Consider the following 27,453-nt stretch of genomic DNA (forward strand, 5'->3'; position numbering starts at 1 on the left):
ATTCTCCTCACTGGCCCAAAGTAGTTAGCCCCTTGCTTAAGGCTCTTCAGTGGTACTCACCTTATGTCAGGATAAAATCCAACCTTTAGCAAGATTGACAGGGCCATACCCTCCACCCTCTTTTCTCCTCATTCCCTACTTCCCTGCTTCCCCCTCATCTTTTAAACTCTGCCTTCAGCCATAGGGAATCCTTCCAGCACCTTGGGGCTTTATTCTTTTGATCACTTTTGGGCTATTGTTTACTCTATGCCCATGCCTGCACCATTCTTCCTTCTGAGCTTCCCCCAATTATTTCAGAATTCTTTCAGGAAACACTTCTGTTCTCTTTCAGGCAAGGCATACTATATCCTCAAGGAAGCATAGTGTGACACCATGCAAGTTACCCTGCCTCTGTCTCCCTAGGCTCTGTTACGACCCCACTAAATACTCAAAGAACAGAGTACCTCTCCACAGCATCACTTACCCTGCAGACCATGTGTGTCTGATACTCTTCCCCACAGCCCAACACATGCATACGCTTGCGTGCGCACGCGCGCTTGCACACACACACACGCTCACACTCACACACACTCACACATAGTGACCAAGCCCATCTTCTCTATAGCTGGTTTCCAAATCTTATTACACTACCTGGCACATAATCTGTTCTAGAGGAATGTTTGTTGAGCAATCATGAAGTTAATTAAATATTTACATGTTTTCTTCCAAATTTTAAAGTATATTTTATTATTATAAAGAATCTCTATTCTATATGGATTTACTTAGATCCTAGTGAAATCAATCCCTTTTTCGTTGATATAGGGTTCTTCTTTTGTCACATACTAGATTCTTACATATTTGCAAATGTCTTTAGTTCCTTGCAATAGAAACAAGCTATCTTAATTATCATCTTTTTATAATATGTATATTTTAGTATCTAATCATGCAACCACCCCTCATTAATTTCCTTTTAAGAAATTCTTGCAGCTAGAATCACTTACTCAGTTTTTCTCAGACCACTTTAAAATATTTTTTTCAGTTTCCAAAATAAATATTGTACTGGAACTTGTGATCAGAATTGCACGAATCCTATAGAATGATTTGAAAAGAGCTAACACCTTTCTCTTACCATAAAATTTTCTTATTTTGTGCATCAGGAGCCTCCATTTTTTTCCTAGATTTTAATATTTTTCATACTATTCTAAAAGCTATATAACACATGTCACATTATGTTATATGTTGTATGTATTATAAAATATGTATATTATCTACATGGTGGCCATAAAGTTTGTATATAATTTTAAATTGCACGCTATTTTAAATTGTACATTGAACTTTATGACCAGCCTGTATAATGATATAATTTATATATACAAAGGGTTTCTTTCTTCTAAGAAAGAAAAAAATATATTAAATTTTTAATTTTCCAGTCATGTTTGACTTCTGCCATTATAAGTGGTATTTATCTTTTATTACTAGTATATATTGAGTATTACAATTTTAATACAGTTTTTCCTTTCTTAAAATATGTGTACAGTTTTTTGGTACCCTCTGTATTAATTATTCAGCAAGAATTCTAACTTTTTTAATCTCTGGAGCTGTAAGACAGGCATACTCATACAAGCCATTCTCAGTTACAGTGGAATTAGGGTTCAAATTCCAGTCCATTTGGATTCCAGTCCCCTGCACTCTTTGTGTCTAAATTCCTTTTAAAATTTTATACACAGCTATCTCTAATGACAAAAGATAACCCTGGGAAGAAGTAGGAAGAAGGCAAGGTTATAGGAATAGTTTTCTTCAAAACCCTTCAACTAAAATAAGTTCTCCATATAGACATGTGCCGTACTCATCTTGTAATCTTTGTACACTTTCTAAAATGTTGCCACAATTCTCCTGGGATGTGTATACGTCAGTTTTAAAAGTACCATCTATAGTTCACTCTCTTCCCCCGGGGATGTTCCATCTAGAGGAGATTTGATAACATTTTAGAGTCAGGGAAACCATGGGTCTAGGGACAAAAAATAAATTATTTAGATCCTTAGAGCTCTCAAGTATACAATTACAATGATTGTTCGGGACAATTGGTTCTCCTGTCTAGAAGGAAGCCAGTTGTCATTTAATTGATAGCTATAAAATTCACCGTTCCAATTAATTATCACAATAAAAGGATGATTCAGATCTTTTAAAAGTTTAGTAACTAACATAAAATGAAAGTCTAATACACGTAGCTGTCGTTTGGCAGAGCACATCTGTCTAAGAAGAAGCCTCTTCCAAATCTTAAAATCATATGGATTTTTATAATGGTAAACTAAAAACACTTAAGGAAAACAGTTTATAAAGACTTTTGATTAAGAACTGAACTTTGAGCAACTGCAAATAGATACACAGTATTAAATACATGGCACTCTTATTTCAGAGTTCTCAGCAAGAAATAACGAAAAATGGTCAAAAAATAGCCTAGAAATAGAACAGGGACAGAGGAGAAGCCAACAAAGATGTCCCGTAGACGCTGGGCCAAGGATTTTAGCACTTAATTCTCCAGGAACCCTTGGTGTTCATGCCTGAATCATGAGGGATGCTGTAAATTAAACCATGTTTGCTTAAGTTGACTGCCTAATGAATTGTATGCAGTTCATCCCATAGCATGAGTTCAGTCATTCAAAAGATATCTTTTTTTTTTTTTTTTTTTTTTTGAGACCAGGTCTCACTTTGTCGCCCTTGATAGAGTGCTATGGCATCATAGCTCACAGCACCCTCAAACTCAGGGGCTCAAGCCATCTTCTTACCTCAGTTTTTTATTTTTAGTAGAGATGAGATCTCACTCTTGTTCAAGCTGGTCTCAAAGTCTGAGCTCAAACAATCCCCCTGCCTCAGCCCCCCAAAGTGCTAGGATTATATGTGTGAGCCATCATGCCTGGGCTAAAACATATCCTTTTTATTTTGTTTGCAAAGTCCCCAGGAATATGAATCTGTCAGATATTCATCAAAATTCATACCTGCAGAATGGTAGATGAAGTGAGGGTGGTCCTGATTGTGTATACCACAACCAATATATACAGGTCAGATCACCTCCTACTGAGGGGCTACTCGCTCCTGAGATCAAAACTTCGTAATATAATAAATTGCAAAACTGACCGCAACGAGCCACAAGTTGGAAATACATCCCTTTATGTCTCAGTCATTCCACACACACTATAACATTTTCATGTGTTACGGCGTAAGCAAATTCTCATTCGCATGTCATTTGTAGTCCTTTATAAAGAAAAAGGGTGGCTCGTTTCCTGCTAATATGTATTTTATGTAAAAGAAATTTGAAAAATTATTGAGAAAACTCAGACAAAAAGACAAGAGATCTGCCTGCACGTTCCGGTTCTGTCACTCTGATCCTAGCAAGTTGCTTAACATTCGTGCTTTCTTTTCCTCATCTAAAAAACCTCAGGAATTAGACCAGATGAGCCTATGCCCCCTTCCAGTTGAGAAATTATGTCAAAGGTTTAGATGAAGCTAAAATTTTTATAAAAATTCTGTTCCTGTTCTTTTTTGCATTCTCTGTATATCCTGACATTTAGAAACATCCAAATGTTATACTAAGGTTTTTATGTCGTATCTCAGTTTTCAAGTTGATTTTTCTAATATTTTAAACACTAGAGCATAGTAAATACCTGGAAGGCTATATCTGTATTATAGACAGTGGAAGTGAAAGGCAGTTTTAAATTCAATCACATTTCATGTACAATAAAAGTATCCACAATTGCCACACTAGCTTTCTGATGAGTGTTTAAAAGCCATGTTACAAAATTCTCTCCTAAACCTCTGAGAATTAAGTCCTCATAAATCTAAAGCCCTCTGAGACTGTAGCAACCTGGCCAGCAATACGAAGCAATGAAAACTCAAATACTCCAGATAGAGCCAGGGACACCGTGGCAACGCCTCTCTGGCGGACACAGAGCTGCAAGTCGTTCCTGCATCTGAATCCCACAGCTCTGTATCACCGAAGGAAACAATGGGAAAACACACAAGTCAGACAAGTCAGCTTAGCTATTAATTATAAAAGAAAGCCTGGTTAAAATAACTTTTCTGTTCTTATCTAAAGGCTTCCAAAACTGGTTTTTCAGGACTAGGTATGAATAGTGGTTGAAAATTGCCCCCAATATGTCTTAATCACCTCTTAGCTTAGAATTCAGAATAAAGCGTAAAGAAGTTGGCCAAATGCACACAAAGTCCTGTGGGGAACCACACACCCACACTTAACCCACCCTGCCTTTACTCCTTGTAAAGGAGTATATTTATGTAAGAAATGGTTATTTTCTTATTTCAGAAAGATAGGGTAGAAGGGGATAGGTTTGCCCTCTTTCTCTCATAGCTCAGCAACTTGCAATGTTTTTAGCAGTTGATAAAAAGAAAATATGACCTGGGCGGCAGCACCTGTGGCTCAAAGGAGTAGGGCGCTGGCACCATATGCAGGAGGTGGCAGGTTCAAAACTCAGCCCTGGCCAAAAAAGAACTACAAAAAAAAAAAAAAAAAACAGAAAAGCAAAGAAAATATGACCTAAATAAAACACTAGAGTTCATTATTTCACTAAATATGTTTTCATTATGAAAACAGGAAGATCCTTGTTGAAAAGTGGTTTTGCAGTCACTTGAGAGAACAGAGCCATCAGGAGCCAGGTCCTTGCCTTAAAGAAATTCCTATCCTTACGTGTGGCAGGATTCACCAGCTGACAGCTCCACTTGGAAACCCCAATAGGTGCTCATTTCTGTAATGCCTGTAATGTGTAAAATTGCAATGAAGTTAAAAGCAATGTGATCTAAAAACACAAGGACAGAGCTGCTGATAAGCAGAACAGCCTGCTGGAGGGTGTCAAGATTTTACCGAAAAAAAAGACAACTTGCTCATAAGGCAAGTCCTGATTGTAATCATTTGGAAGAGAAACAAAGAAAATTATACACAGACAGAAGGTATATTTGTGTTTACAAATATAATTCAACTTACCTCTATTCAGCAGAAATCCAAGACTTGTTTAACTAAGCAGCCCACAGTGATTCCTGGGGTGGATCTGGCTGAAATGAATGAGGATTCAGTGCAGTCTTGGCCTCTACCTGACTGTTTTGATGAACACTTGAGAGGTTTCTCTCTCAGCTGCTGACTCACTCAGGGAGGAGGTGGGTGGTATGAAACAGGGTGTCACCTTATACAAATACCAACTCAATTAAAACAGTCTCACCTAAGGACCTACGGTCTTTGTTTGGTAAACTATTTAATTTATAAGCTCGTGTGCCAAAAACAAAATATGCTCCTGTTATCACCCTTTTAACTGATGTCAACAACATATACCACTACATCACTGACGAGATGGCATAGTACACAATCTATGTTGATCTCTCTGTTAAAAAACCTCAAGGTACAAGGAATTCCTAACTGCCCACAGTGCCTGTAAGTCCAGAGCACAGTTGCACACATAGGAAGGATATGCTTGCAGTAAAAAACTTCCTTTGGGGGAAAAAAAGGCCCCAGGAACCCAGGACTCTGAAATCAGAGAACAAAAAAGCAATCTGCTACGTGAATTCTATACTTAGAACACTTTGTAAAACTATCAGAGGAAAAATATATTCTGGAATGTAAGAATTTCGATCCTTATGTTATTTCATTGTATATGAAAAGCGTGAAAAGGATGGTCAAAACATCTTTCTAGCTAGAGGCAAAGGTAGGCTCCAATGTCCAAGGCTGCTTCTGCTGAGAAGAAGGAATAACAGTACAACCATCCTAGGTGGGGGCTCCTATTACAGGTTCTGAGATACACCCTCCATAACAGCCAAAGAGGCTTGAAATAATTTCCTAGGTCATCTTTATTCATCCACCACACTAACAATTAACCAACTCCTCCCTGCGAGACTATTCCTAAAAACCACAGTCCAGTTGAGCTATGATGGCAGAAATGACCATAAGGAGAAGTGGAAACATCCAGACTGGAGGTCATGGCAACTGCAACACACACAGCCACCATTATGAACTGGGAGGTCGCGACCTTCATGTTCCCTAATGCTCCCTTATTCTGGGCTGAGGCATTTGAACATCTATAGTGGAAAGTGTTCTTTCAAAGTAGAACCTCTGTACATGTCTATTCCTCCCTTTGATGAAGTTTTATATAAGTAAAATATTTTAAAATGTGTTTTAAACTTCTGTGATACCTATAAATGTTGATTTGATGGAGGTTGGAAATTAATATTACAAAGGAAATAGTTGAAAAACAAAGTTATGATTTGGCTCAATTGAAAATATAAATTAGCACGCTCAGCATTAGAACTTAGCCAAAATGAAGGGCTAAAACAGTTTAAGAGCTCTTTGCAGGACTAATAAGTAATCTGCATTAGAAAATGTTTAAGTGTATGTTTTTGTCTTTCATAAAATACAGAACCAGAAAAATAAGTTTTTACTTTATAATGAAGTGAAGCGTCCCACATTATAGCTTTTGATCTTCCAAGCAATTTAAGGCTTTTGAGATCCCAAGCAATTATTTTTCCATATAATTAAGGGTTGCTCGTACTTTATACACCAAAACAGGCATACCACTACGGCAAACCAGTGCCTCTTCACTTAGAACAAAATCTCTAATGTAAATAGGGGTAAAACTATACACTTGAGCACAGTTTAGACCTCCACACACTCAGCAAAAAGAGTGCTCATATTTAAAATCTAACAGTGTAAAGAGGTTGAACAAAAATGTGTTTGGGTGTGGAAGTGGCCAAAGAGGCTTAACTTTGGTTTCACTCAGGTCTTGGACTGAGCGTGCTTAGAATAACTTGGCCTCCCCACACCTACTTCACTGTGAGCGTCAGTTCATAAGGTCTCTTGAGAATGGAAGCTCAGAGTCTGAGATGTCTATGGTTTTATTGCAGGTGTCAAAGCCAACTGATTGGCTGGTGGTGGCTTCCTGGAGGGATATGATGAAGTTTGTGAGGCAAGTTTGGATTCAACAGGCTTAATACCCATAGATGGTACCAGCATGATGGAAACCAGTGGAGACCACTGCCCCGAGCCCACAGAAGCCTGAGTTCAATTTGCTGTACAGACTCACTATTTATTTGATGACAACCATCACCTCACCAATCGGATAGCTCACAACGACAACATCAGGTTTTGTTAACCAGAACTCCCAATCTGTGCTCTAGACTATATCAGGAGGGATCATGAGAACTCAGTCCTGGGTTCCTGAGGCTTTTGATTCTTCTCGAGCTCCAAAGAAGGAACACTTCTTGTGCTAAGGAAGCAGCAGATTTTAGGCATTGTTCACAATGATTATAATGATGATGATAAAAATAACAATAACAAGAGCAGCAACATGGCAACTGCAGTACATGCACACCATCATTACAAACTGCAATCACTGCTGAGCGCTTTACAAGTATTATTTCATTTGATCTTCACAAAACCCTACATTACAGGAACTGTTGTTCTGTCCACATTACAGATGAGAAAACAAAAGCCCAGGATCACACATCTAGAAATTAGAGAGGTCCAGGAATCCAGTCTAGAGATGCTGACGGCAGAGCCCACATTCCTGGTCATGAAGCTCCACTGACTCTCCAAAGTGCCAGAAAGGAAACAGGCACTGTAACCAAGAAACTGCTGCTGAGCTCTGGGCTGCAGAATGAGGTGAGGTTACAGCAGACCTGAGACGGGACTAACAGGGGACAGAAAAGTACCATGGCTTTAGCAGAAAATATATGTATGAATACATATACTTACATTGCTCATAGCACCAAAAATAATATGCCACAGCCCACATTCATTAACTCACAATGCCAGAGAATGACAAAGAATTGCTTCAAACTCTAGAGTCTTTTGATGATAGTGCAGACATAGCTCACCATTTTTATTTTTCTTTTTTTCATTTTTGTTTTTTGATTCAGAGTCGCACTAAGTTGCCCCAGGCTAGAGTGCCATGGTGTCATAGCTCACAGCCACTTCAAACTCCTGGGCTCAATAGGTCCTCTTGCCTCAGTCTCCTCAGAGTAGCTGGGACTACAGGTACCCATCACCATGCCTGGCTAGTTTTTCTACTTTTAGTAGAGATGGGGTCTGGCTCAAACTCCTGAGCTCAAGCAATCCACCAGCCTTGGCCTCCCAGAGTGTTAGGATTATAGGCCTGTGCCATCACACTCCACCTTTCTTTTTCTTTTAATAGATTATTTTTATAGCAGTTTTAGGTTCACAGCAAAATTGAACATAAAGTTCAAAGAGTTCACATACACTCCCAGCCTCCCCACCATCAACATCCCCCACCACAGTGGTAAATTTGTTATAGTTGATGAACCTACATTAAAACATCATTAACCCCCCCCAATCTGTAGTTATATTAGAATTTCACTCTTGTTATTTTCTATTCTATGAGTGTAGACAAATGGATAGTAACATGTATCCTCCATAATGGTATCACACAGAAGAATTTTGCTGTCTTAAAAACTCTCCATTCTGTGTTTATTCACATCTCTCTCTCTGTTAACCTCTCATAGTCACTGTCTTTTTACTGCTGCCATAGTTTTGCCTTTTGTCCTGCAAAAGCACTTCTCCTTTCAGGTTATATTCTGGAGATATTTATATATTGCTTTTTCATGCTTCTAGGTATGCCATGCTGCAGATCATCCATGATCATTCATCAATCCACCATTGATCAGCATTTCTATCATTTCTAAACTTCTGCTAACAAACAATAATGTGGTGAATGACACTGTACGTGAATCATTTGGCATGTGTGTGTTTATACATTTCACGTTTAGCCAACGAATACTGACAAACTGGCCTCTGCAATGCGTTTACCAATTTTCCCCTCTTACCTTCATTTATCCTCTTTCAATCATTTGTACACTTACCAAACACTGAGTACCTACTATGCCCCTAATATTGTTTCAATCCTATGGGACAGAAAAATTAGTGAGAGCCCATGATTGTTCACCAGGAGTTTACAACTTTTGGGGGGGACAGACTTTTAATTAAACAACTATAATGTACCGTGATAACGTAGTACAGAACAATTTTCAAGGCCAGACATTGCATAGTGGAGAGAATGAAGAATTCCTCCTAGACCTGGAAGGTGATTTTGATGTGAGTTTCAAAGTTTGAGAGAACAATTATTAGATGGTCAAGAGGAAAAAGAACCATCCCTCCACACTGGCATCCTAGGTCTTTTTAACTTCTTCCAGATTTCTGCTTAATAGTGAATATTTTGCTCCCTCCAGGATGTTATCTGGCCACATTTCACTGTTCTCATGGTCTTCTATGGACATTTGTAAGCTGCACTGCACCAGTGGTACAGTCCCCTCCCAGCTGCAGGCTAAAGTTAATTCCATGGGTAGGGTGGGGGGGAAGAATTGCTTTTTTCTCCTCCACTAAAACCCTAGAAAAGTGAATCAATTTTTCCCAATTAAAATCTTATAAACTCAAATTGCTATTTTATAATTTCATGATCTTCATTCCTGATTTTCCTCAATTTACAGTTAATTCTTATGGCCAGGCATCCTGTCTCATGCCTGTAATCCTAGCCCTCTGGGAGGCCACAGCAGGTGGATTGCCTGAGTTCAGGAGTTCAAGACCACCCTGGACAAGAGCAAGACCCCATCTCTACTAAAAATAGAAAAACTAGCCAGGCACAGTGGCACATGCCTGTGGTCCCAGGTACTTGGGAGGCTGAGGCAAGAAGATTGCTCAAGCCTAAAAGTTTGAGGTTGCTGTGAGCTGAGACACCACAGACATCTACCCAGCTCAATCAACAGTGACCAAGGCCACAGCACTTCATCATTCAAAGCCTGGATCCCCTAAGTCTTGGAACTACTCAGAAGTGGGCTACAGGAATAGCTCACATATAGCTACAAATATCTCCCCAGGAAAGACAGCCCATCCCTAATGCTATTTCTCCAAAATACAGATGCAATCATGTCACTCCCCAGCTTCCAATACATCGTAAGTTCCCCATGTGCCATAAAATTCAAACACATTACATTCATATACAACTCTGTAGTCCTATGCAGTGGCCACTAGCAACATGTGGCTACTTATAATTTCAATTAATTAAAATGAAATAAATCTAAAATTCAGTTCATCAGTTACACTAGTTATATATTAAATACCATATTGGATAGGGAAGATAGGAAAACTAGAATGCCTTTAGTTTTCTTTCTTGTAAATAAAATTTTTATTTACATACTGTGTGTAGGAGCAAATACATAAATTCTTATATAAATTCTAAAGGATGCAAGAAATTACTACAATTTGTTTATAAACCAAAACACATATTAAAATCAAGGGACTTAGGATAATTCATTCTGTGGTGTTCTCAGTACAAATTAGAATGCCTTTTTAAAAATTATGTTTGTTTTTAATGTTTTTTCACCCATGTGTACCAGAAGGAGATAGAATGCCTTCTTTAATTCTCTTCCAACTATTCCAGGCTCATCTCCCACCACTTCCCCAATGGGGCCCAGGCGCTAGCCACACTGAAATCCTTGCTGTTGCTCAAACATAATATAATAGTTTAGGCCTTTCATGTCTGTCCTTAAGTCATGCCTGTGACCTGAGATATCTTTTCTCCTTGTCACCTTGTGAACCATCTTTCAGCCTTACAGGCCCAGCAAACATACAACCTGTTCTGTGAAGTTTTTCCCAACATATGGCACCCCAAATATAGTCTCCCTCTTTCTTTATGCTCTGAAATAACTCTTATATTCGTTTTATAGTACTTAACTATACTTTGTGACAAACTAGCTACACCCATATTAACATTCTAGAATTCCTTAGTAGAGGAAACAGGATAACTACTGCCTATCAGATCAGCACAGACTCAGGTGCCAGGGAGCCACTAGCCATGACTACTTGAGTAAACATGCTAGTCACTTATTAGTAACTTCTCTTGCCTTAGTTTCCTCATCTGAGGAATGGGGATAAGTGTGAGGATCATTGTGAGGATAAACTGTGTTAACATAGAAAAAAAGACTTTGAATTTGGCTTACAACTTGGTAAAGCACTACCTAAAAGTTAGCTCTTAGTAAATTATTAATGTACTTTATGTATTCACATATGAAGTGTATTTTATAAGAACAAAAATGTAACCACAATTAATTCCACTTTTCTCAGATACCTTTACTGTGTCTGAGGGTCAAGCTCTCAAACCACATCCTTCATGACCACCACTAGTTGTCAATGACTAAATGCAGGTTTTAGGAGGTATATGAAGATTCTTTCAAGAGTCAGTCCCTGAGAAAACTCTCATTTTCTGACTGAGAAAAGATTATTTATAAAGATAGAATGAGAAGTGCCTACGTGGAGTGCAGTGTTCACTGCACAATGTGTTACTCTTGATGATAACTTCTTGTTATTCACAGTCTCTTCCATTTGACTGATGTGGCATTTCTCTCCTTTTACATTTGATCTTTCTTCTCTTTTCTCAGGGTTCTCATATTAATCCATAACAGAGAAAAGAATTCTAGAAAAATGTTAGTCTCCAAGCATTTGTGTAAACCAATTGATTATCATTTACTAAAACAAAATTTGTGATAATTGTAATGGTATTGCTAGAAAAAAGAGAGTCTCCAATACTTTGTAGCAGATACATACAATTTATTATAGCTTTAATTTTATGAGAATCTCCTCCCTTCTAATACTCTAATCCCCTCCTAACCACTAAGTCACTAGAACTAAAACTTTAAAAAAAATAGTTGGCCTCAATAAATTGGGAGTGTGTGTGTATGTGTGTGTGAGAGAGAGAGAGACAGAGAGAGAGAGAGAGGACTCCTGAGGTCATCAAAATACTATGAGGTAATTTGCTTTTCTTGTTTCATTCATGCATCTTATTCTCTTTTTTAATTTTTGATACTTTCAATTTTTTTGCATTTTATTTTCTATTTCTCTACTTAATATATAGTTCTTTCAGAAAGAAGAAAAATGACATGTTTATACATTCAGATGTTTTCTATAAAAATAAATCTTGACTTTTGCCAGTTATACCACTAATAGCTGATGAGGGAACTTTAAAATAATAAATCAATCAAATTGCCAAGGGAGGATAAAAAGAAACATTAAGGCGTGATTTATACATAGCAGGCACAATATTGACCTGTAATTCCAAAGTCATTACCTGTTTAAAATACGACAGTTGTCCCCAAAAGTGCATCTCATGAAATATTTTCTACCAATAAGGGGAAATTTCCAAGAAGCCATCAATATTGTTGCTCACAAATCCAATATTTGTGGATAAAATATGATGCTCTTTGCTTTTGAGCACAGTTAGATAGAAATTAATATGAAAGCATTGTGCAGAATAAAAGTGTTGTGATAGCTCATATTAACATCACTGGTACAAATGTCTATGGCTAGAGGTCCACAATCATTTTCTTGAAAGGTCAGATAGTAAATAATTTACGTTAGAGTTTCTGGGCCACACACACAAACTCCGCTGTGTTGTGTCACAGCAGAAGGCAGCTCTAGATGAGATGGGAAAGGAGTGGGTGTACACAGAAAGGTCTGGAGCAGCCACAGCCTGCAGCACTGTGCCAACCCCTGGTCTACGCCAACCAACCCCATTGGGAAAATGTCCCTCTCCCTTGGACCCCCTCCCTGTGGAGGGGAATGCTGAATGATAAAAGCATCATAAGCCTTTAGTCAAAATCTCATTTTCCAGACAAGAATACTGAGGTTCTGAGTGGCTCAGGTGACTTGATAAAGATCCAATAATAATGTTAGTGTAGACGTGAGACCAAGTTCATGCAGAATTATGAAAAATTTCTTACTTCTTACTATGTCAGGTAAGCATCTAAGCACTTGTACTTTCTCTCATTTCATCCTTACAACAGCTTTCTAAAGTACTGTTATCATTTTCATTTCACAGATGAAGAAACAGATTCAGAGATGTTAAGCAACACGGCCAGAGTTTCACAGCCGGCAAAAGGTACAGGAAAGAGCCAGGGCTTTTAACCTTCTGCTGCTTCCCTGCAACCTTACCACTGTTCCCTTTCCACTGTGTGCTCTTCTACGATCCTTTTGAGGAAAAGCCTTTCAATGCACCATGTGCATTTTCTGTTCTTGGAATCCAAAACCAGAGTTCCTACCATTGCCTCTGACCTGTGCCGTCACGGACAGGACATCTTCCCCTCAGAAGCACTCACAGAACCTGACTTGTTTATCTAGTCTAACTATAATTCGCAACACAGAAACAGGGAGTGGACCTCGATAGTACACGCCCATGGCCAACCCCATGTAGAAAGGCTGGGAAATGGAATTGTTTGATCTTTGCTTGCGCAACACCACCAATCTGAAAAAACCCATGACCACAGCGCATAAGGGAAGTCAGTTGACTTCATGCTCTCTCCTGCCCCGTCTGACTCCTGGAGCAGCTCTGTGTCCCATCCTGGGTCCACAGCCACTAAGGGTCCAGGGCAGCACCCCAGAAAAATGACTGGAATTTCCTTTCATTCACAGCCGAGACAGGTCATTTTTTCAGAAAGTTGGGCCTGCCCAGCACCCCAGCATTTCTCTACGTGAGCCTCCTCACACTTCATGTACTTTGTTTTTCCATAAGTCTTGTTTGACAAGACTTATAGAATGTAGGAAGGAATAAAGAGATATTCAGTGCATGCTTCTTTTCTAAATGAATGCATTTCCTTGTGAAGGTTTGAAGTGTCCCAGCTAAAGCCTCCACCATTGATAGTAAAAGCTATCTGAGGTTAAACGGCAAATTATGAATTAAAACAAAATGTTTCTTAATTTGATGCGTTCGCATCACAGAACCAAAGTTGTTCTTCATGTAACCTACACACGACTGTAAACCACTGTTACTTGTCCTCTTAACTTAGTAAAGGTTACGCAGTCTATGCACTTTTATTTTCATTTCAAACTCTAGAAAAGAGCCTATATAAAGTGCATGATCCTAACATTACTAATACCTTTAAGCACATATTCCCTTTCTGACTTTCCTTTCTCAGCCAAGGGCTATTTTGCATTTGTTAAAATAGATAGGTTCTGATCAAAAAAATTAAATGAGAGAGAAAAACCTCATTTTCCAGACAAGAGGTTTTTGTCTTACAGCAAAAGTCTTTCCCAGTGGGTTTCTAATGAAGCCAGACTATAAGGTCTACTGTCCTTCACGCTTCTTTTCAAATCTTTATCTCTCCCAATAGTAAAGAAAAAAATATGGAGTTGAATTGGGTGAGGAAGCATCTCCAAAAAGTAATAAAAGACTCAGCAGTGAAGCAATGGGTCACAGTATCAAAACAGCAGCTCCTACCCCACTTCCCTTCTCCTTACTCAGCAGAGCCCATGGCAGAGAGAAACTGGGGCTCTAACCAAGGGGACTACAAAGACCACAAGGAAAGAGCATCAGCACACTTCACAGATTTCACAGAGGCAAATCAAGAAAGGTTAAAAGTTATGTCAGTATAATCATTTTCTGCAAGTAAACAAACTTACTGAAAAACGACAACAGAAAGTTACCATCTGGAGAACCTCAGGGGAGCCCTTCTGACACCTCCAGGCACATTCCTAACCACAGTAAACAAGCTCTAATGTTCTATCTGAAGTTCTTACTGCCCTTTGCATTGCTGGGCAGCTTCCTGGGTCTCCCTAAAAAGGTATGCAGCCTGCCCTGTGGGCTGACCCACCCTTTACAACCAAACCTGACAGGGCTGAGCAAATACAGTCTCAAAGGCAAAGACATTCTTTAGGGATTGTGCAAAGGAATTTGGCAGCTGTGTCTTCCCCATGAGGTGTGGCATAAAGAGTAAGTTCCTCAGCCAGGGGCATGTGATAATCTGCAGCCTCTGAAGGAAAAAAATCACTGTTAAACTGCACTTATCCAGAAATCCACATTTGCATTAAAATGCCCATTAGCCTTCCTCTGCTACTAACACCTTTGAGATATATATATATTTTTAAAGTTAGTTGTACAGAACCAAGTAAAAGATGAAACCTGTACAGGATATTTTACACAAATATCGTTTCTACTCTGCTCTTTTCTTCCTCCCTTCCCTCCAAGGAACACCAAGAGAACAGCTCCTGATTTTCAGGGTGTCCCCTGAGAACCCAGTAAGAATGGCTCCAGTATCTCACACACCAGGAGGGTGGATGGGCCGTGGACACAGAACAGAACTTCCGCAGAGTTCCTTGACAATTGTACAGAGCACTGTGTGAGCAGAGACATACCAGTGTCCTTTTAGCCACAATCTTGTTTCTACAAAGGCTTGAGAGTAATTCGGCTCCAGCCCCTATGGTTTTAACACTGGGATTCTTAGTAGACCCACCCTGAGGTCACTGCCTTTCTATTTTTTATTTTTGATGTTAACTTTGAGCATACTCTGCCACTGGGTGATAAAGGTGTTATTACTCTGCTGTCTAATCTGTGGGAGGGGACAAGTCTCCTGCTCCTCTGTCACCTGGGGTCAAGAGCTGAGTCTCTCTTGAATCTCAGTGGAAGTCCATTGTCACAGCCCTGTGAGTCATCTGTGAACTGCACATGACCCTCAGGAATGCCAGAATTGAGTGGGTGGAGCATCGAAGAATTTGGGGAGGTTGTTTTTATTTTGTTTTTTCAATAAGAAATACTCTTTAACTTGTTATGGGTAGGAGTAAATGAAATAGTAGGCCAGAAAGATGAACTGAAAAACAAAAAGGATGCTGGAGAAAGAAGCCATATAAAATATCTGTAGGAGACTATCACCTCTTTGGACCAGATTACAATTGATTTAAGAACGTAACAGAGGAAAAAGCCTGAAAAACAGCAAAGATGTTTTATTAGCTGTCTCTTTAACTACCCTCCCACTTTCTGGTTAAATTAAAGTCTGCATCCCTGCCTGAGGTCAGTAATTAGAGGGGCAAGGGAGTGTTCTTTGGTTTTCTGTACTGTAGGAGATGGCTCGATGGAATTGTCTGGGCAGATGTCTTGAGATTGTCTTCCAGAGGAGGTCTGTCAGAAGTATCAGCTATAGTTAAAAAGCAATAGCCCAAAGCTGAAAATTCTTCCTTTAAAAGCTCTGTATTTCTGCTTATAGTTAGGATGATGACACTTTCAGAAAAAAGTCTGCCATCCTCCTCATTTGTGGGCAAATTAATAAACTTCTCTTTCCTTATCCTCAAAATCTTCATTCTTTGTTTGGCCATGGGGACAAGTATTGAGCTTTCAGTAATAGGGACAGAAACTTGTACTGTCTGTAACTATTTCTATTTGTGTGCTGAAGCAAAAACTATTAGTGAATAGTGATTTACAGCCTTTACCGCATGCCAGAACATACTGGAACATTTGAGCATTGACCCCTCAACTTTACCCTCTACTGCCTGTTTCCCAAATTGCATCTCAGGAGGAAAGTGATCATCATAGCCAAAGATCAGCCACACACCATAAGACCTGCACATGATAGAGGAGGAGGAAGTCGATATGTCCTAAAAATCTACTGGATGATGAGGAAGGAGGTGACCAGAAAACAGGAGGGCAGGAAGAAGGATTATGAACTGGGACAGTAATTGAGGGATGAGAGAGTGGGAGCCACCCTGGAGTTGCTGAGCACTAGAGAAGTACTACCTGAAACATTTTGATTGCACATACCTATCCACATAAAAACATTTTCAGCAAATACCATCTATAGATATGTTTACTTATTTTTTTCTTTCATGTTTACTTATTTTTTAATTAAATATTTATACTTTAGTGTACCTTGTGTTGTGCAGATTATCTGTGGGCAACCCAACACTGTCTGCCTTCCAAGATCTTTGATTGGGAAGGGCTAAAAAAATTAGGAACTACATTTCTCAGAATGCCTGCCAGATGGGTTTTGGGTTATATTCTGCCTGTGAGAGATAATTACACAAGCTTTGGAAGGTGAGATAGAAGTAGAAACCACAATATTGTTCCTGAGCCACAGGCAGGCAGATCGTGTGTTTTTGGCAGACAGCAGATATAAGGTGTTTCTGGAATCTTCCCAGAATCTTTCTGTGAATTATTTCATTTTAGTGGTGAAAAGGCAGCTGAATCATGATTAGCCATTTTTGGTAGTTTCTGAAATTCCCTGTTTCATGAAAGCCATCAGGAGCCTTGCTTAACTGTCATTCCCCAGTCTTTTGGTTTCCTTGGCAGAAATCTGACCTTACCCTATAAAGCATAATATACAAATAGAAATTTTAAAGGATAATGTCAATACTATTTTAGTTCTTTTATTTTATAAATAACCCAAATTTCTTTTCTCAAAAAAACTGTGAATTGTGGGCCAAATAAATATCTTTTTTTCTCCTATAAATTACCTAGCCTTTAGTATTTTGTTATAGCAATACAAAATGGACTAAGACAGTACCATTTAATATTTACTTATAGGCTGAATAATGGTCCTCCCAAAATGTCCACATCCTAATCCCTAGAACCTGTGAATATGTTACCTTCTATGGGAAAGAAGATTTTGCAGAGATGATTAAGTAAAGTATCTTGAGATGAGATTATCCAGTGGGCCCAAGGTCATCACAATAATTATTATAATTATTATAAGTCAGGTGATATGATGATGGAAACAGGGGTCACTGGAGAGTGACAGACTGAATGTCAGTAAAATGTGAGGGCTCTGCTGCTGACCCTGTACTGCCGACACCTGGCATACCTATGAGACACACGACTGTGCAACCCACACACTGAGCAAGTGCACCAGTGTCAGCTCGTGAGTAAATATTGGCAAAATTCAATTTTGTCATAATTTTTCAAGATTTAAAATACATTTAAAAATTTAGTGTTTTGTATACTGTAACATAACGGTATTTATAATAATTATGTATTTTGCAATCCCTAATACTAATTATATATAAATATAAATAAAAGACATATTATGTTTTATAATAATACACTATTCTAATATTTTTTCCTGGAACCCAATGGGTTGTCTCATGTGAATCACAACTTCAAAATGCAGCCTACATTGAGTGTCCGTAGCATGCTTTTTGAAAATGCCAGAGATGCTACAGGAAGCCATGGTGGTATACTTCCACTTGGTTAAGTGTGTACATTCGTGATCACATGGGAAGAAACACCTGGATGCTCCCTTCTCTGGGTCCTTGGGAACTTACTTTCCTGATACTGCAATTGACAAACCTGCTCAGGCTACCAGTGCTGTGCTCTCCAGCATCTGCCTCTGTCACTCCAGGAAGCTCCAGAACTGCTCCCCTATTGCTGTGCACCTGATCCATTAGCCCCCTGCTACTGTAGGTGCAACTATACCTGCACCATCTCTACTGGCTGGGACCTCCAAAAGGCCCTGGAGGCTGTAGCTCTTATATCTCTTTCTACCCCCAGGAAGTCTTTCCGTTCAAAATGACATTCAGCTCTATCTGCAAACTTTCGATTCTTCCTTCCACATCTTAACTTTATCTTTGGTCACTTATTATTTCTTTCATATTTTGTTTTCGCCTCTCTAAGTTACAAAACTTTGAGAGTATGGACCAAAAATGTAATTTGGGGAACTCCACCAGGGCCTACAATCCCTCTCTGAGTTCAAAAGAGATGTTTAATAAAGGAAAATAAGAACTAAACCACAAAGAAAGACCTAAATTGATTTTAAAACAATTGCCTCTATGGTTTAATTAGAAAAGTCCTAGAATCACCAACCAGTCATAGCAGCTACAGCAGACCTGAAATACCTTTACGAATTAATCCTCTCCACAGAGGCAGAAAGGGGAGTGCATTGCCGTTGGTGGTATTTTAATTTTAGAGTCACAGGTAGCAATAGGATTGTTATGCTGAAAGACCTCATTAGAGCCTTCATTTTACAAATGGGAAAACTGATGCTTGGAGAGGTTAAGAGACTCCACACCTCCTTTCTCACATGTGAGTGTCCTTTTTACAACTATATATAGTTTAAATGCAACTCATGCTAATACAGCATGGATGTAAATTTTTTTTTTCCATTTACATAAAGGTTTAATTTATGTCAACAAACATTTCAGTAAAAACAGGAACAAATCTTATAACAAAGTAATAAATTTGAAGAAATTCCAGTTTTACGTTCATACATAAAGGCAAATATTTTACCAAACATTTTTTTTTTATTAAATCATAACTGTATACATTGATATGATCATGGGGCATCATACACTCGCTTCATAAACCATTTGACACATTTTTATCACAGTGGTTAACATAGCCTTTCCGGCGTTATCTCAGTTACTGTGCCAAAACATTTACATTCTACATTTACCAAGTTTCGCAAATACCCCTGTAAGATGCACCACAGGTGTGATCCCACCGATCCCCCTCCCTCTACCCACCCCCCCCACTTTCCCACTTCCCCCTATTGTTAAGTTGTAGCTGGGTTATAGCTTTCATGTGAGAGTCCCAAATTAGTTTCATAGTAGGGCTGTGTACATTGGGTACTTTTTCTTCCATTCTTGGGATACTTTACTAAGAAGAATATGTTCATGGATGTAAAATTTATGTGCAATTTAAAATAGCTTAACATATTAAATTAGTGATTGTAAATTACTAATTACTAATTACACAGTAAATTATACACAAACTTTATGTGCATCCTTTATTGTAAGAAAGAAATATTCTGTTAATAGAATCTTTTCAATCAATAAAACAGGGACTGAATATATATTTTCATTTTATATTATATATGTCAATGTGAGGAAAGAAGAGAAGAAAGGGTAAAGAAAATAACTTGTTGAAAGAGGGAACATTAAGAAGAAAGACGGAGAAAATAATGTTGATACCTTAATACCAAAAACCTTACCAAAAAAAAAGGTAAAGTGTACATGTATAGAGAGAAAAAGACAGGCAGAGAAGAAAAGACACATTTAGACACAAAAAGAGCTGGGTTCATGACATATAAATCTAATGCATCAAAATACATGTTAATATATATTCCATAGCTTAAAATTATCATTAATTTCAATCTTATTGAGGCTACATGCCATAACTAGATCAAATTAAAGTGTTATTTAAGCTTTTTAAAGTTTTTAATCTGTTAAAATTAAAGATAAATTACAATAATGCAAAGCTATATCTCAGATCATTATTTACAGAATTGATATGGGAATATTTTTCATGACCCTTTGAATGACTGATTATATATAAGGAAAGGCATTTTGTGAAAATTCAGAGGATAAAGTAGGAAACTATAGTCTAAATAAAACTATAAAGATGAAAATACAGTTACAGTTAGACAAGGGAGACATTTTTCCCCATCATCTGAATTTTGCTAGAGAAAAAATACATATGTTATTATAAATGGTTTTTAGTGTTTTATAAATTTAACTTCTTTTTCCCCCTAAATAGTTTGTAAGAGTTTATCATGTGAAAGATGCATGCAAAGTCTGGCTTATGCTATTGCTTTATGTATAATTTACAAACATTTGATATAAACATACAATCAGCTTCTTATGTAATAAGAACAATCTGAAGAATAATTTAAAATTATTATGAACTACTTTCTTATATGTACATGCCATAAGGCATTCTGTATATAAATATAGGAGGGTTTTGTCAAGAAGGGATTTGATATTTGTCCTGATTTCATCATATTTCTATATAATAGATACTGAAGAACAAACTCATGCAATGATATCCAATGCCAAAATTATGATGCTACATAAAGCTGTCACCCTAAAAACTTGCATCTTTAAACCAAATAAAAAGTACACACACACATACACATGCACATGCTTCTAGGAAGTTACAAAAAAACTTTCTTTTTTTTTTATTAAATCATAGCTGTGTACATTAATATGCTCATGGGGCACCATACACTTGGTTCATAGACAGTTTGACACATTTTCATTACACTAGTTAACATAGCTTTCGTGGCATTTTCTTAGTTAATTTGCTAAGACCTTTACATTCCACATTTACTAGGATTCACATATACCCTTGTATTCTTCACTGATAAACAGAAAGGAGATGGTTCCTGAGATGCCTGAATTTGCTGCCTAAATTCATATAACTAGTGCCATGCAGGAAACTTCAAACTAGGATGCTGTTATGCAATGTGTAAGAAGCAAATATACATCCTCTTAAGAAAAAAATGTATCGATATTAGGGTTCAAAGTGTTCCTACACATTTAGGAGAGTACAGGAACCCAAGATGTAAACCCAACATTTGCTGAAGCAGTTAGAAAGTTCCTTGCCTGTAGGGGAGCGACACCAATACAGAAGAGAGGATTATTTTAGCTGCATGGTGGCTTGAGGAAGTTGCATAAATAATTGAAAAGAGCAAGTAAAGTGTTAGCAAGAAAAGAAAGTTTATTAATGACTTTTCTCAGCAAGCCGGGCCCCATCCAAATGACTGCAGGCTCCATGAAAAGTGCAGTTTTGAGCTTTATACACAATTTTGAGGAATATCAGCAGCTTCTTGGAAGTCTCCCAAGGTCTTAATTAACTCTACTCTCAAAACAAACCACTTGCAAGTTCTCAAAAACAACCTACCCACAAGATCTTGATAACAACTCAGCCGCAGGGTCTTAATTAGCCTCATTCTCATAATAACTCAGGTCAGCCTGACTCAAAATAATCCAAAATGCCCTAACCATATCTGTCATCCACACTGCTCATATCTAGCTGACTGCCTAACATGACTAAAACTGACCCCAGATTTTGTATTCAGTAAGGCAGGGTGACTCTAATATATGTCCACACTTGAGTTGGAAGACTATAGGACTGTGGCTTTATGATAAGGGAGAACCAAAAATAAAACAGTACTGGAAACCCAGCTGCACAACATCTGTGGTCCAGAAAACCTCAGGAATGTATTATGAATAAGATGGTCCCAGATTGAGAGCAACCCACAGGCCTAACAGAAACAAACTACACAAAAATTCTCTCTGAGATTCTATTGCCCTATCCCTTAATTATACCTACAATTAAAGTTTTAGTTAAAATGTCCAGCAGTGTCAAAAAATCAGCAGGCACCCAGGAAACATGTCACCAGGCACAAGAACAACAGAAACAAACAGGTAACCAAAATAAACACACACAGATTTAAGACTGTAATTATTGATCCTAAAACAAGTAAGTGTAATATGTTCAAAGAAGTGAAAGCAAAGTTAGAAAACTTAAGCAGGGAACTGGAAATTATAAAAAGTAACATAAGAGATTATGAAAAATGGTGTCTGACGAGTGAGAGAATTCTAAATTTGAATCTGTTCTTTCATATTGGTATGGAGATATACTTGTCAAGTTAGGAGACTAGAAACAAATTTAATAGTTCATCATCTTGATTCATAACTTTTAAGCATTTAGACATGGTATGTAGGCTACCAGTTGTATTCACGCCTCAAGCTTGGGAGTAAACCTGTAAGAGAATATAATGAAAACTTCATGCTAATAACTTGAAAATTTAAACAAAATGGAAATTTTTCTAAAACAATATAGCTCACTCAAACAGACTAACCAAGAAAATCAGAGTAGCTAAACAGTTCCATTACCATTATTAACAACAAAAATTAAATCAGTGATTATAATCTTTTAACAAAGAAAAGTCTAGGCCGATGACATCACAGGTAAATTGTGTTATTCCAGGAATAGAAGACTTATTTAACATTACGAAATCAATGAACATGTCTTACCACAGTAACTGATTAAATTATGAAAAAATTATTATGATTAGCTCAATGAATACAGAAAAAGCACTGGAAAAACTTCAGCATCCATTCACAACAAAATCTCCGAACAAAGTAGAAGTGGAAAGAACATTCATTAACCTGATTAAGAGTATCTACACAATCCTATGTCAATCATCATGCTTAAAGTTGCCTTTCACATTAAGATTAAGAATGAGACAAGGTAACAACTACTGCTGTTAGTTCAATCAACACTTTACTAGAAAATCTGTCCAGTGTAGTCAGGCCAAAAAGAAAGCAAGCATAAGGATTAGAAAGGAAGAAATAAAGCTATCATTCCTTACAGATGACAGAAAACACAAAAGATACAGATAAATGTTCAGAATTTAAAAGATAGTTAAACAGGTTTATATATACACATGTACATAAAATAAATGTACAAAAAAAACTGCACTACTGCAATAAACAACAGAAAATAAAACAAAAATAGTACTTATAACAGAATCAAAAATATACAGCACCAAGAAACAAATCTAACAAAAGATGTGCCAGAACTCTATGGAGAAAATTATTTAAATTTGTTGGAATAAAGTAAAGAAGTGCTAAACATATGGCAAGTTATAAAATGTCTTATGAATTGGAAAATTTAATATTGTAATAATAATGTGTCTGAGGTTGTGAGTTGCCCATCACAACCATTCTCCCTTTCTTTCATGGTAATAGTGTGGTGGTGCACACAGTTACTCAGCTAGAACTGTACTTTACTTGTTGTTGGGTGTGCCCATATAATTAACTTTTCTCCTACGGAAAATAAATCAAGGCAATTCTAGGCCTTACCTTATCAGGCCCCTTCTCCTCCCCACTGGCTGGAGCCAGCAGATTGCAACAACCCAACTTGGACTTTACTGGAGGTTTGGGGGGTTTGCCAGCTTTCTCTGTTATCTGTGTGATATAAATGGTAATCATATATGTATAAGAAATTTGACTGGGCTGGGTGGTGCCTGTGGCTCAGTGAGTAAGGTGCCAGCCCCATATACCGAGGGTGGCAGGTTCAAACCCAGCCCCGGCTGAACTGCAACCAAAAAATAGCCGGGCGTTGTGGCAGGCGCCTGTAATCCCAGCTGCTTGGGAGGCTGAGGCAAGAGAATCGCGGAAGCCCAAGAGCTAGAGGTTGCTGTGAGTCCTGTGTACATCATGGCACTCTACTGAAGGCGGTAAGGTGAGACTCTGTCTCTACAAAAAAAAAAAAAAGAAATTTGACTGGGCTATACAACTAGAAATTGAGTGTTTTATTGTGTTTGTAGTTTACCGTTAGAGCAATTAAAAAAAAAAAATTCACCTGGCTGCAGAAGAGGGTAAGCCTGGGTTTGTTAAGAACTCTTAGAAGGTTGGTGCAGCCTGTTAAGCGAGAGATGATGTTAGCCTGAACTAGAGTGGTAGCTAAGGAGATAAAGATTGGGAAATAATTTGAAAAACATTAAAGGAGACAGAATCTACAGGATCTGCTAAAGTGGATGGTGACTAATTTGGATGTGAGAGGAGAGAGAGAAAGAGTAGAGAAAGATTTCCGGTGTTCCAGGTCTACTTAAGCTGAATGGATGGGTCTGTCTTGAGGAATGAATCACCAGTTCCTTTTCACACTTATTTGGAAAATAAGACTGAGAGTCTCTAAGTCAGAAGTTCCAAGAGGCAATCCTCCTCCATCTTTCTAGGTTACATGAAAATGCAGCAGAGCTTGAAATGCACCAGAGCCTTGTACAGCTGCAGTCCCCAACCCCTGGGCCACATACGGGTATGGATCTATGGCCTGTGAGGAATCAGCCACACCACAGTAGGTGAGCAACAGACAAGGGAGTGAAGCTTCATCTGTATTTACAGCTGCTCCCCATCACTTGCATCACCAGCTGAGCTCTGCCTCCTGTCAGATCAGCAGCAGCTTTGGAGTCTCAAAGGGGCAGGAACCCTGCTGTACACTGCATGTGGGAGGTTTCTAGGTTATACCTTCCTTATGAGAATCTACTGCCTGATAATCTAAGGTGGGACTAAGGTGGTGATGCTAGCACTGAGACCATCTAGTTGAGGGAGAAAAAAGGCTCAGGGCTCCCACTGATTCTGCATTACAGTAAGTTGTATAACTATGTCATTATACTTGCATATCAGAATGTGATGATAACAGAAATAAATTGTACAATTAACATAATGTGCTTGAATTATCCCCAAATCATCCCCCTGCCCACTGTCTGTGAAAAAATGTCTTCCATGAAACTAGTCTTTGGTGCAAAAAAAGATTGGGGACAACTGTTCTACAGGATAACTTCTGAGTAGCTACTTGGCATCATTACAGAAAAAAAAAAGGAAATGTTTAGAGAATTATTAAATTCTAAACTCTCATCAAATTCTCATCTGATCTTATAATTATAAAATTAAATTTTCAATTACAGCAAATAGGTACATCAATCTTTTCTCTTCTTTTTGTTTCATCACCATTGCATATTACCATTTTTATCCTAACAATAGCCCACATCCTTGACATTATTAATAATTAAATAATATTCCTTCACATTCATAAACTTTATAAACTGGCTGGCAAGAAGAAGTTACTCTGCCATCATCAGAAATGGTTATTAGGGAAATGGTGTAAATCATAGGACTGCTTGAGACTATAGAATCAAGCTGAAAACCCCACTTCCCATCAGGGCCAGCCCCTCTAGGCTTCCTTGCATTGAAGCCAAGAGAAATTAACAGTAGAACCTTAGGGCAACTAAGCAACAAGGACACCCAGACCCAGAGAACAGCTGCACCAAGGGTACACACAGGAGAGGAAGGCCAGCCCCTAAATAGTAAGTAACTGGTGCAAAAATTTTGCTGAGAATCTTGAAGGCAGTGGATCTCCACTTAATGCAGTTGATGGAGATCACTGTACTGAAAATGCGGAGGCAGAGAATCCTTTGTCCTTACTAATAAGGCGCCCTGTACAAAACATGATCTACCTGCCTGAGCCACATGAGTTTGTTCCCTGAGCAGTGTTTTCCATTGTGGCAGAAAGCTAAAAAAATAGAAAAACCTGTCTTCCTAGAGTTAATCCTGGGAGTAGGGCTGTTGCTCCACAGATAGAAAACCAGGAGGCTTAAGGGAAAAACTGCCACTACCCTGCCAGCCCTACTTGAGAGTAATACTCACAATATTAAACACGCCCTCTGTTTCTCCACTTGAGTTTTTGTAGAATTGCAAGTTGTTACTTTGCTTGAATTAGAAGGATTTGTTTTTCAGAGCAGTGTTAGGTTTATGAAAAAAGTTAGGAAGAAAGTACAGAGAGTTCCCAAATACACCCTTGCACCAACCCTTAGCTACCCCTATTACTAACACCTTGCTTTAGTGTGATGCATTTTTACATTTGATGAGCCAATACTGACATATTGTTAACTAAATTCACAGTTCCCATGAGTGTTCACTCTTCATGTTGTACAGTTGTATGAGTTTTGGTAGATGCAGGTAACATATTCACCATATAGTATCATTGAGAATAGTCTCACTATTCTACCTAAAAATCCCCTGTGTCCCACCTACTGATAATACCTCCACTTCCCCTTTGACATCCGCCAACCATGAAACCTTCTTGACTGTCTCACTTCCAAATGACTTATGATTGGAATCATGCAGCATGTAGCCTTTTCAGACTATTTCACTTAACCATATGCATTTACGGTTGCATATTTTTATTTAGTGAGCATTTAATAGCATTTAGCTTGCTATTTTTATTTAGTGAGTGGTGAAAGAATAGCATTAAGGCAGCGTAATTTTAAAAGAATTGGTGCTTTATCAATGATTTTTATATACATACCTATATATACACACCAATTGTTTAGGATTTGCACTCCACATATGAATGTGTTGAATATAGAGAACAACAAATTTTAGAGTAAAGACCTACTCCCATTCTCATGTTAAATTTATAGTCTTAGACCAATAGAACATGGAAGTCCTGCACGGGTAACTTTGAAACTTGTTCTCCAATTAAAATAATATTTATTTAAAGTCTCTATCTTTTTTAATGGATGAATAGTATTCTGTGGTATACATATACCACAATTTGTTAATCCATTCATGGGTTAATGGACATTTGGGTTGCTTCCAAGACTTGCAACCATGAATTCAGCCACAATAAACATTCTGGTACAAATGCCTTTGTGGCAAAAAGATTTTTGTTCTTCTAGGTAGATACTTAGTAATGGGATTACAGGATCAAATGGAAGGTCAACTTTTAGTTCTTTGAGGATTTGCCATACTTCTTTCCAAAAAAGTTGTATTAGTTTGCAATCCCACCATCAGTGTAGAAGTGTTCCCTTTTCTCTACATCCACACCAGCATCTGGTGTTTTGGGACTTTGTGATGTGGGCTAATCTTGCTGGGGTTAGATGATATGTCAGAGTGGTTTTGATTTGCATTTCTCTGATCATTAAAGACAATAAACATTTTTTTCATGTGTCATTTTTGGAAAAGTTTCTGTTCAAGTCTCTTGCCCACTTACAGAGAGGGATGTTTGCAATTTTCTTATTGTTTGAGTTCTCTGTAGATTCTAGTTATCAGGCCTTTGTCAGATTCATAACATGCAAAAATCTTCTCCCATTCCCAAGGCTGTTGCTTTGTTTGTCATACCCTTAGCTGTGCAAAAGTTTTTAGCTTGATAAAATCTGAGTTATTTATTTTTGGTGTTGCTGCAATTGCCAGGGGTGGGCCTTCCTCTCCCCAGGCCAATATCTTCAAGCATTTTCCCCACACTCTCTTCTAGAAGTTTCATAGTTTTGTGTCTTAAATTTAAATCCTTTATCCAGTGAGAATCAATTTTTGTCAGTGGTAAGAGGTGTGGGTCTGGCTTCAGTTTTCTATATGTGAATAACTAGTTC

At 38.0% G+C, this 27,453-nt stretch overlaps 1 protein-coding gene across 4 annotated transcripts in view; it reads right to left on the bottom strand.

Moving 5' to 3' along the window:
* Positions 1-27,453, bottom strand: part of SCEL (sciellin) — a 342,117-nt gene that overhangs the window by 105,364 nt on the left and 209,300 nt on the right. Inside the window, exon 1 of one of the 4 annotated variants that reach the window (XM_053563453.1) lies at positions 14,459-14,535. The exons of 2 other annotated variants lie outside the window; for them this stretch is intronic. The gene's annotated coding sequence lies outside the window, so the exon portion shown is untranslated. Of the gene's footprint in view, positions 1-4,972; positions 5,120-14,458; positions 14,536-27,453 lie in introns of those variants that run through there. One more of the 4 variants, XM_053563452.1, reaches the window with a different exon arrangement.

The sequence above is a fragment of the Nycticebus coucang genome, chromosome 15, assembly GCF_027406575.1.
Source record: "Nycticebus coucang isolate mNycCou1 chromosome 15, mNycCou1.pri, whole genome shotgun sequence".
Taxonomy (NCBI): Eukaryota; Metazoa; Chordata; class Mammalia; order Primates; family Lorisidae; genus Nycticebus; species Nycticebus coucang.